Genomic DNA, 8,219 nt, shown 5'->3' on the forward strand with positions numbered 1-8,219 from the left:
CCAGTGAAGATCTGGGCTTAAAAAAGGGAGTAAATAATCATTTCAAATCAATTTGAGGTCTCTGAGTTTCAAGAAGCTTCTTTTCTGTAATGTTTTATTATTTTAAGCCCACATCTACTTAAGTTGCTTAGGAAATGCTTCAAAACTGTTTCAGAAATGTTTCATTGCACTAACTTTCCATGAGCATGGGGGTTAGTAGATAATAACCAAATTTTCATTTTTTGTGTGAAATTGCCAAACTAATATTGTCTTGAAACTCTGTAGTTAAAAAGAAAAATATTCTGCCAATTAACATACGAAGAGCATTTTCTTGATTGACCGTCAGATTGTTTTGATTACATGCAGTGCTACTGATTTTAGCAATCACGAAACCATTAAAGCATGCAGGCTTCAAACTGCAACACAACAAAGCATTTGATGGAGCGAACCAAATTCAAATTAACCCCCAGAAACCTCATTTAAGGACCCATAATAGGGTTTCCATGAAACTTATTGAGGCCTTTTTCAGCAGCTGTGGCAGGAGCCCACAGGAGCTGGAGGAGCAGGCACACAGCCGCCTCTGTCTGTTTCAGTCTCCTTCCTCGTATCAGACATAGCCTCCTGCGCTCTCCGTGTCCTGTCTCCTGCCTGTCTGCTACTCTCCCCTGCCCCGGAATTCGGAATTCGCCCCTCAATCCAAACATCAGCTTTAACTGTCTCCTTCAATCTTGCAATCTATCTTTAACTTTGATGTCGGCCTTTTCACTCGGTCGTCATGCTCTTGGCTGCAGCCTTAATTGATACTTCACCTTAGAGAGCCTCAGCCCATCTGTATGCGGCACATCCTCCCGAGTGGCAGTCGGTCCACTTCAGTCCAAGACCCTGGTCTAACCTCATTTTAAGCAGCGGTGTGAATTCAACTGATGTTCGCTCCTCAGTTTGCTTTTCAAAAAATGCGGATTGTAATGTTTTGCCGTGCGATGAGCCCAAAACACTGTTTTACCCTTGACCTCGTTGGATTATGTAATTCAGCGTATATCTATGACGAGTATCCCACATTAAATCCACTGAAATAACCAGCCCAGGAGTGAAAAAACAGCAGAGGGTTTCAGAGCAATCACAACCTCCTCTCTTTTATTTCTCCATCGCTCCCTCTGCACTGTGTGGCGTCCATGTGTTGAGGATGCAGGTGGCAGCGGACGCAGATTCTCTGAAAGCCATTAAGCCTAAATATCAGTCCTGACTCATAAAGCACAATCTGTTTGCCTCAATTACTTTGACTAGGGGAAACAACCCAAACAGTTTTGGGGACAGAGTTAAAACCCATAGAAAAGGACACAGCTTCCTGTTCTATGGCAATGTAAGCTAATGGAACAGGGATGCCATAAGATCACAGCCATTGTTTAACTATGTGATAGAAGCGAATGTCATTACGTTTATTTATGTACCATGTTGACATTTTATATCACATTAGATTAGATTAGATTAGATTAGATTAGATATCACCGAAATATCTATGACCTGACAGTCATTTCTTGGAGGAGATGGTGATTGAGAAGCCAGGTTTCAACATTTGTAAGTGTGCCACCACTGGATATATTCCAAGAGACCCCAGGGCAATTTCCAGCCGTGTTCATGGTAACATAACATACTTTTCTGACATGAAATCAAGACATTTAAAGATATTCTAAACAAAAACATGGAACATTTTCTAGCCCTACACAAGTTTAGGGTTTTCAGTGCCTAAACTTAACCAGAACCATGATGCCTTGTTTTTTCATACATATGTATACGGAGGTGAGTCAATCGGAAGTCCATTAATTTCTATGGGAAACTGCTTGATACCCAATGTGACTGCAAAACTCCTCCCCTCTGTAACATTTCCCTCAAGTAAGCTAAACAGGCAGTTTATATCTACTTGTAAAGAAATGCGTCCTCATGTTGGACATTAGGGGCATTAATCGTATATTCAAAGATCTACATTAACACGGTATTTAAAAAATGTAAAAGCGGAACCCAAAGAACATTTTGACATATCCGTGGTTTGCAGAAAAGTACATTGCAAACACTTATTCTAGCAATTGGGTTGAACAGGTGTTGTCTTTCTGGCTTGAATGTAAAACTGAGAGATAGTTTGAGCTTTCATTTCTCAACAGAACCTTTTTATTACTAATACATCGCTTCAACACAAACCAGTTGAGCGGAACATCCTTGTTATGGCTCCAACCAACGAGTCCAGAGAGCCAGTCCGTCCCGTGATTCATATTTCTGTAGCTTCGGCAGCAACAAACCAATCAAACTCAGTCATCCGGCATCTAGAGCCCCCCCACTCTGCTCTGCTCTGTTGTTGTATGAAACAGAAGATTGATGTCGAACAGTAATACAGGTGTACGAGCAAGAAAAATGTCCTCCACTATAATTCATAGTATAACCGGGGGCCAAAGCGTATTGATGTTCCCATAACGCAACCCAGCAGCCCTCTGGACAAAAGCAGCAGCAACTTGTTTTGATTTTTAATGGTCAATAATTCCTCTGGTGCTTTCAGATCAATGGCTTGACACTGAACTGTATCCTTTAACCGAAATAAAGACTCTATGCTGAAGTATTTATATTTATGTTAACTAGAATTTAAAAAAGAATTGACAGATGTGTTTAAATATAAATAACAAGTAACGATCCTGTGCTCTGCCCTGCAGCAGCATATCAAATATGTAAACTAGAGGTACTCTGTTGACCTTGTGGTCATTATACAGTAGGAGTAAAGACGATGTGAAGATGTGGGGTTGGTTATGTGGGGCAAAGGGCTCAACTGTCCACTGATGTAACACTCCCGCGTACTGTGTGGACGTGTGAGTGTGCGCGTGTTGAAATGTCTGTCAAAAGCTGTACATGTTAGCAGGACATAAACAACATACAGTGCATTCCTCTGAGATGCCATTTTGTGTTGTACCTGTTCTACAAAATACAACTAGCTGTCAGACTCGCAGTAAATACGGCAATGAGAAGGCTGATACAGCAGTTTCTGGGAGAAACCTTTTGAAAAAGTACAAGTTATTAAATGTCACAGGCCACATTTTGTACGATTGAACTTGGGGAGCCAAATGTCACTTTGATGTCCACCATATTGTCATCACCTGCTTGTCGCTGCTGTTTATTCACATTCAGCCTAACACCAATTTAAAAGATACTCTGTGTGTTAATGTATGTATGTATGTATGTATGTATGTATGTATGTATGTATGTATGTATGTATGTATGTATGTATGTATATATAAGTAACTACATATATGATCTATGTTTATGTGGCTTAAAGGAGTATACACTGTCTCATTTTGTTATGCACACCTTTGTTGTAAAATAAATCGCACTATTTGTTTGGTTTTGGTCATATTACTTGTGCGTCAACATTTTCAGATAACTACCAGGCGCTGGTGTCACTGTTTTAAATGTACTCTCAGAGCGTGGTAATGAAAGCCATGTGATATGCAAAAGGAACAGAGGTGAGATTTGTCTGGATGAGGTTTAGAGCATTAAAATGAACAGTGCATAATGATACAAAACAGCTAAATGGGCTGCTGTGATGAGGTCTAGGTTAGATTTAAGTTAATTTTTAGCCCAGTGTCCTAATAGACACTGACATTTTCTGCCAGGCTTTAGATTTATGACTGGTGGGATCAGAGAGCGAAATAGCATAACTCCAACTGAGGGACTATCCCATCTTTGTCGTTAACAGAAGAATTTACCCCAAAATGTTGCTTGCAGATGGATGGATAACATAGCACAATGAAGGTACATGTGTACAAGTGCATTTGGGTCAAAATTCAAAGTTCAGGTATTTTCATTAGAAATAACATCCTCACTCTGACCAATACTGACTTTAGATTATCGGTATGAAAGATAACACAAGTTGTTCTAAGGCGATGGCAATTTGTTTGAGCGGTAAAGCAGTATTTATTCCATGTCTGACAATGATAGTGCCAGCACCTATTGCATGTGAAATAATACTTCCATCACTGGAGAGTGTTTGTAGTACGTGCACATGGTTCCCTTAATACTGCAGCATGGCTGTCTGCAAGCATAGAAGACACTGGGCACATTTGTTAGTACAGTCCCCCCAGAGTACAGTCTGCATAGTCACACATTTTCAGCTGCGGGAGGACGATTCATTGCGACGCTTACGGCCACACAGTTTCAGAAGAATAATTTTGGGTTGAAGCGGGATAACTCACTCCCATCCCTGAGCAAAGAAATTACCCAAAGTAATTAAAGTGCCTTTATGCACAACTTCAAAACCTGCTTCCTGAGAGTCATGTCAGTGAAACAAACAAGCTACTACATTTCTCGAGGCAATTCCAACAACGGCAGACTGCTCTGAGGCTAGATATGTACTGTACATCCACATAGTGCGAGCTCAAATGGCTGCAGCCTACTCACTCTGCAGTGCTCTGAAGATGACGCGCGTAATCGAGAATTCAGGCATTCAAGTAAGATCCACATTCTTTGTTCATCTCAAGGTTTGCGGGCAGAGACAAGTGAGAGGTGGTGGTGATTGTAATATGTATAAAGCTAATGTAATTAACCATTTTAATGCTGCATTTCTGCATTCATAAGCTCTTTAGTCATTGTCTAAATTAAAGCATATTAATGACACAGATGTGGTCGCACACTGAGCCCGTTTGAAAAGGTTTTGAATATTTTTTTTGCTGCTTTAGCCATTCCAGGGTCTCACCACTTTGAGATCGAAAACATGTCAACAACTATTGTGTAGATGGTTTCATGCATGGTCCCCAGAGGATAATGTGAATGATCCCCTGATGTTTTCTGTAGTGCAAACATTAAGCTGACAGTCTGGGGATTTAATCAAATATCTCATCAACTAATGGAATAATTGCTGTGGAACTGGGTTCAGTATTCTGTTGGTATGATGCTAACAGTCTCAGTTGGCAGTGATGATCAGCCCACTGATGAACCTGTGGCAGGTTTGTAACTGCGGACCATTCCCTGCCACATAATTACCCGCACGTAATGACACTGTGTAGTAAACATCACACTCTGTCATCAGTCACGGAAAGCAGCCATTTCTGTCTTAATTGACCTTTTACCTTGAACACTCAGAATAACATGTTGCATATTCATCTATTCATCACTTCGGCAACCCTTCACAACCCGTGTCCCTGGTGTTATAATAAATCACGATGGGGGTCAAAACAATGTCATGGCACGTTTACAGACAACACATCGCTCATCACGTTTCTGTAGACATCTCTACTGGCTCAACACTTCTTTGACACTTGGACCATGACAGCTCGTTCCCGGTAATTGATTCAGGAGGAAATGTTTTACGGCCATCAAAAGAGAAACAGACCTATTAATTTATAAATGGAAGTGTTTAGACTTGAATGGGACAATAACAGACTGTCCAGAATCACAGACATGTGATATTTAAAACGCAGGCAAAGCCCTGAAGAATTGTATCTTACCTCTTTTATATCCTTTTTTTTCTTGCTATGTCTGCTAGTGATATGCACCGATAATGAAAAACAAAAATGAAAAAGCCTGTTTGGAAACGTGAGGAGTATAATGTAAAGATATTTGTGTTAAAATGTAGGGAGGACAAGTAAAAAGTTAGAGAAAGAAAACGAAATACTAAAGTAAAGTATAGATGCCTGAAACAAATCTACTTATTTGTTACTTCCCAGCTCTGTATGCATGATGCATGTTGTGTTAGCTATCATTGCGTGTGTTGTGATTTACCATGATATGTGAATAAAAATGATTATTATCATTATAAAGATGACATTTTTTTTACTATAAATTCCTTCTCATTTAGGCTTATTCTTCATTCTGGAATTTTTCCAAACATGATGTAAAATTTCTAGGGAATTAACCACATGGTCCATTTGGTGAGTATTTTTTTTTTCGTATTATGATGCGGTTCTTAAAGATGTTCAAACATTTCGGCATAAGCTGGCTTGGCAGGACCGTTTTTTGGCCCTCGTGGACTTCTACATTCCTGCCTGGCTGTGAGAAGAGTGAGGGGAGGCAGGGAAGGAGGCCAGTATTTGTTTTACTTTGCCGCTGTGTTTCCACCCTCCCCTTTTTTTAGAAATGCACCCTGGGTTCTTTTTGTGAATCACCCGGCAACAGACACATCACTTTGTCTCCATCTTTTCACTGCGAGCGGAAACGTCGCACCGAGGCTCTTCTGGAGAGGCCTAGCAGCGTCCTACCTGACTGACTTACCAATGAAGAGCCAGACACATTCTATGGACCCGCAGTGTTACACATAACTGGTCCTGACAACAATCCCTCCCTCTACCCACCACCCGAAAGGAACAGAGGCTTTTAGGATTAAGAGACATGGAAAAGCTACAGTACAGGAATCCGTCTGCCTGTCTGTCTGTCTGTTTGTTTGTCAGTGTCTGTTTACCTCTCAGTCTTTATCTCTCTTTCATATGCCCAAACACACACATTGATTTCCATAAGCTCTAAAGTGCTAAGCCAACATACAACAACAGTAAAAAAAAAATGTTAGTTCAAATTAGGTGTTTTGAGATGTTAATGTGCACTTTGCATTGATCGGCGAGCATTGAAACTGATCTGGAGAGTGTAGATTCATGCACATCACACAGGTTCAGAGCTGACATGGTCCTCGGTCGTGATAAGATTATAAGACTGTAATGATATGTAATTATGGTGATCAAGTGACAGAAGCACTTTGGACACGTCTTGACCCTGTTGGAGTGTCCTGTAAGTTTGCAAAAAGGGCCAGTGATAATGTGGTAAAGTGCTTACTGTCAATAACAGAATGGATTTATCTGTCAATCATATGCTATTACTGATTTTTTTTTTCCTGTGAAAGTCCTTTTACATAAAAGTCCACCATTATTGATGGTACTTTCAAGATTTTATGTGTGTGTGATGTGTTAAGTGTTGAGATGTGTTCGACACCGCTCTGTTTATATGTATATACAGTATATATAACATTTATATGCATCTCTGCATTATGTGCATCATGCATTTCATGGCTCCCAGAGGATGAACCCTAATGACTCCAATCCCCTGACTTTTACTCTGGCACCACAATGAGATTCACCTTTGTGATTTGAAGTGAAATGCCTCCAAAAATGTAAAGATTTCCATGAAATTAGGTGAAGACAATTCATGTTCCCCTCAGGATGAATTCTAAACACTTACATATGACCCCCCTTCATGTAGCGTCATCACTGTGTCAACAGTATAGTACATCATCTTTATCTTTTAATTGCTAATTAGCTAATTTTGGCCAGCATGGAATGGAAGAATGGTCATCGTGGTAAACATCACCCCTACGAAACTTCAGCATGTTAGAATTGTCATTGAGAAGCAATGTTGCTCTTTTGTTTTTTGTTTTTTATTTTATCTCTCTGTGTTTTATATTTCAGGTTCAGGTTCAGACTCACCAGCTTTGCACCCACAGTATATTATATGGCACTGTAAATTGAGTAACGCCTTGTAGCTCTGGTATTGAAAGGGGCAACAGAAATGAAGTTCATTACTGTTATTTTGTATTGTGAGCACGTTAGCATGACAACATTAGCATTTAGCTCAAAGCACCACTGTGAGCAGCCTCACAGACCTGCTGGCATGTCTTCACTCTTCTCACAGCTACAGTATGTCTGTCAATGTTTTTGCAGTTAATCAATATGCAAAATGTCCCAGTTTGCGGTGGAGTTGCATAAAACACATCTGCAAACATGCCTGCATTATAAATTCATCTGTCATCATTATCACTGTCATCATCATCTCTATCACCGCTTCATCTTCCTCACACGAGCGATAATCTGCTCTGCAGTTTCCGAGCATCACTTTTGTCCCCGATGTCTGAGCAGTGAAACTGACAGCGGCCCAGCTGTCTGCCTGTGTGTTTGCCTGTACTCTACTCTCTATTACTACCACCTCCTTCTGTAATTACAAGCTCCACTGCACACAGGCTCACCATCAGGTGGGGCCAGGGCCACAAGCACGGCACCAGCAGCTCTCATCACTGTGGCATTTTGAATTCCCCCTCCGTGTGAGAGCTGCAGGCCGACGGGAGGCTTTTTGCACATCTGAGGTGCCACAGCCTGCAGGCCAATCAGCCAGTTGGGATTAGAAATGCAAAATTTCGTTTTGTATCATTAGAGGGTTAGCTCACCCCTCATTGGTTCACCATCTGGGCATTCTTGCCTTCCCCGCTCAGTCGGTGTGGCTTTGCAGTA

Source organism: Acanthopagrus latus, chromosome 6, assembly GCF_904848185.1.
Source record: "Acanthopagrus latus isolate v.2019 chromosome 6, fAcaLat1.1, whole genome shotgun sequence".
NCBI lineage: Eukaryota > Metazoa > Chordata > Actinopteri > Spariformes > Sparidae > Acanthopagrus > Acanthopagrus latus.